A 4081-nucleotide genomic window follows, 5' to 3' on the forward strand; every position below is an offset into this window, starting at 1 on the left:
CTCAAGATTCAATCTCATTTCGAATCCAATAACCTCCTTGACTTGCGCAAATCTGGGTTTCGACCAGGTTACGGCACTGAAACGGCTCTACTCGACCTTAAAAACCAATTGGACGATTTCAAAGATGCCGGGTAGCATGCCCTCCTCCTCTTCCATGACCTATCAGCTGCCTTTGATCTTGTAGTCCATCAAATCGTATCCCAGCAACTAGCTCTGCAGTTCACTTCTCCGAAGAAGCCATTGCTTGGATCGCCTCTTTTCTATTCAACCGGTCCATGAGAGTTTTCTCACCTACACATCAGCCCCACTAACCCCTGTTACCTGTGGGGTTCCCTAAGGCTCCTGCATATCACTCACCTTGTACAACATCTTCACAAAGCCCCTCTTTAATCTCCTAGATGCCCAAGGCATTTCATCCACCAGTTAATGCTGACAACACACACAACTACTCCTACCTATCACTGGCTACTATGCCTCTGACTCAAACACCCTGCATGCAGTCTATCAAACCATCCAGGCATGGTTGGCTTCCCACAAGCTCTGCCTTAATGATGACAAGATCGAGATCCTCCTGGTCGGCACGCAAACCATGCTAAGTAAATTGGATAAAGCCTAGAAATCCTTTGTCATCGATGGCATCACTTTCACAGTCTCGGGCAAGGTCAAAACACTGGGTGTCTATTTAAACTCTACTCTATCAATCACCAGGCAGGTCAATGCCATTGCATCCTCTGCAGCCTTCACAACCAAATTAATTAATTCTTGCAAGCCTTTTCTTTCCACCAACAGCCGCCTCTCCATTGTCAGGCCCTCATTGGCTCGAGACTTGACTATTGCAACACATTATTTGCAGGCACCTCGGTTCGCCACCTTAGCTTCCTGCAGGTGATTCAGCTGCAAGAAAGAGGGCACATTGGCTACTGATTTGAGAGTGCATCCTCTTCAAAACACTAGCGATCACTCACAAATGCCTCTCGAATTCGGCACCACAATACCTTTCGCAGAAGCTCAGAAAAGCTGCAAGACCTACCCGCACACACAACATGCACTGTCTTATTACTGCAAGATTCAGGTGTCAGAGATCAGGGGATTAAGATTCCCAGTCATTGCATCAAAAAACTGGAACGTTATACCTCTACCTTTGAGAACTGAACAATCGCACTGGACCTTCTACAAGCACCTCAAGACTCAGCTGTTCTCACATGAGATAACCAGGGGGCCCTTGTTTCCTTTGATCTCATCACCATGAAACTTACTTATCTTATCCATTGACCTTTGAAACGATTAGGGGGGCTCTTTTCTTCCTGCCCCAGTCTTCCGATGTCATACTCACGCAAGTCATTACTGCTAAAATCTTGTACCTGCTTACCTTCTGTTGTACCTTATCCTTTCATAACTACCTGTAACCAGCTCCTTGATGCCTTTGGGTTTAGTGTGCTTAATACATTAAATAATAAATAAATAAAAATCCTTGGACAAAGTGGATTCCAGGAAAGGATGGCATTACCTCTTGTGACCTGCTTGATTTCAAACGACCAGGTAAGGCACAGTTGTGATAGAAACTACATCACCTTAAGTATGAGGCCCCAATTGTGCAGCCCATAAGAACCCACATGGCATTCCTGCTGATATCACATGAAATCACTTACTGCATCATGAGTGGCATCACTGGTACAGCAGATCATGCATGCAAGAAAGAGACATTCAATATTTTAAACGTGTGTGTCTGCATATAACGGTGGATTTAGGTGCAAAGCTTGGTTGGAGTATGCATTTTAAAAATGGTCTGTTTACAACCATGGTATTTGTACACATCAGTTACCCTGTATTGATTGAGCATTCACCCTGATGAGATACTCTAGTACCTTTATCAATCTGCTCTAAAAATGGTCCCCAATGCAAAGAAGACATTTGGGCACACCAGTTATGACTTTGCACTTGTCCACCAAAGAATACAACATAGATAATAAAATAAGGGATCATTTTCAAAGTCAACATATCTACATATGGCACACAACTTACTGCCAGCATAACAAATCAAATGGTAGGCCTTGACAATGTAAAATAGTAAATGTTGGGGCATGTGACCTGCAAGAGTCAATGATGTTATATAAAACATGGTTATCAGGACTATAGTCGCTAATGTACTGGTTGGATGAAAGTTGTAATTGTTTAAGTACCATCGCTTGAAGACGGCATTCCACTACACGTTTTGGACTATGACTCCCAGTAGTCCTCACCATTGCCTATGCAGTGGTAGGTCGAGCGGAAGTTGAAATGTAAAACCTCTGGCGATCCAAGGCTTGCAGGCCTCTGTTATATTGCATCTGAAATTGTAAATTGCTGTTATCAAGAGCAACTTTCTGTAGTTCCACAACCATTATTTACATGGCTTGACAAATGTTTTCAGACCTTCATAAAAGACAGGGTGTTTGCATCTGTGCAATATGTTCAAATACAGTCAAAAATGTTTCCTCATGGCTCGTACTTACCAGTAAGGTCATTAAGGAGGTTACATGTGGTGTCCTACCTGATTTTTCATATGATGTTATCAGTGATGTCAGTGACATGTCCTAACTGGCTAGGGACTATGGTTAAGTGGGAGGGTTGTAAATCTTGGAAGGGCTGTAAATGTTGCAAGTACTGCCAAGTGTGGACACACCTCGGCCTACATTCAGTGCTTAGTTGGTGTGACAAATCAAATTCCGGTGCACCAGTGGTCCAGGGGTGAATATCGGTTTCTAAACCATCAATCAGCCCCACACCTCTAATACACCATATGGCTCAGAACAGATTGGAATAAACAAGCATATAATTGAACTTATAAACCTCCTTGTCCAATTTTGGTGATGGGGATGGAACGGCAGACTTATCTCACCTAAAGTGTGTGTATCATTGGCTAGTTGCAGCACAGCGAAAATAAAATTATTACCCAATGACAAAAGGAGTGTACAGTCAAGGATGTATAAGAATATCTATTTATTATTACACAACAATCTAACAATACTACCAAATTCAACCCTCCCTGTAAAAGAATTTGGAGGACAGACAGCTATAAAGAAAAGTGCCCTGGATACTGACATGAGGGTGGTTGGAATGGCTAATAACCTCAATAGTTGGTAAGGGTTTCTTCACTTCAGCAGAAGGGAAAATGGTCTTTAAATGCCTCAAGGGGGGTTCTGGGAAGGACCAGGGGAAAGAACAACAGTGTACCTTTTGCTACTGGCATTCCTGGTGTCCGACAGGGTTGGGTTTGCTTCCGGGTGCTTTGCAGGATTACAGAAACTTTGCACTGGTGCAAAGTTGGCACAGTATTAGCACTAGGGCAAAGTGTGCCTTATTTTCAAAAATACTGGGACACATTAAAAAACCATTGCACCTCGACCAGTGCAATTTGGCATATTAAAAGCACCAGGGCTAAAATTGGCCTAGTGCTAAAAAGAGACATTTTTGATGCATTTTGCATCAGGGAAAAGTTTGCTCTAGCGCTGATACCATTCCATATTAGCACTAGGGCATATTTTGTCCTGGTGCAAAATTTGAGTGAAAATGCATCTTTTGTGCACTAGGACAATTTTAGCCCTGGTGCTTTTAATATGCCAAACTGCACTTGTCGAGCTGCAATGGTTTTTTAATGTGTCCCAGTGTATTTGAAAATAAGGCACACTTTGCCCTAGTGCTAATACTGTGCCAACTTTGCACTTGCACCGGTGCAAGGTTTCTGTAATCTGGCCCCTGGTGGTTAACCTAGCCCCATCTTCCTTTAAACTTAAAAAAACACTTATGAGGGACCCCGTGACTTTTTATGATCCTAATGTTAAATGATATTAAAATGCACATAGTCTACATGGTGTCTGCCTACATGGTGACAATGAAAACATAAAAGATAACGTTCTACCCTAACTCCCTGTCCACCTTTTCAATTGCAGAGTGTACAGTGTACATATTTTGACCCCAGGTGGCCGGTCCATAGCCTGCGTGCATGGTCACTCCTTGAGGTTGCACTGGTCATTTAGCCAGAGGCCTGAGCAAAATGCTATGTCGCACATTGTTACCTAATATTAAGCAGACAGAGAATTGG

The sequence above is a fragment of the Ambystoma mexicanum genome, chromosome 3p, assembly GCF_040938575.1.
Source record: "Ambystoma mexicanum isolate Mex_15411 chromosome 3p, UKY_AmexF1_1, whole genome shotgun sequence".
NCBI classification, from domain to species: Eukaryota; Metazoa; Chordata; class Amphibia; order Caudata; family Ambystomatidae; genus Ambystoma; species Ambystoma mexicanum.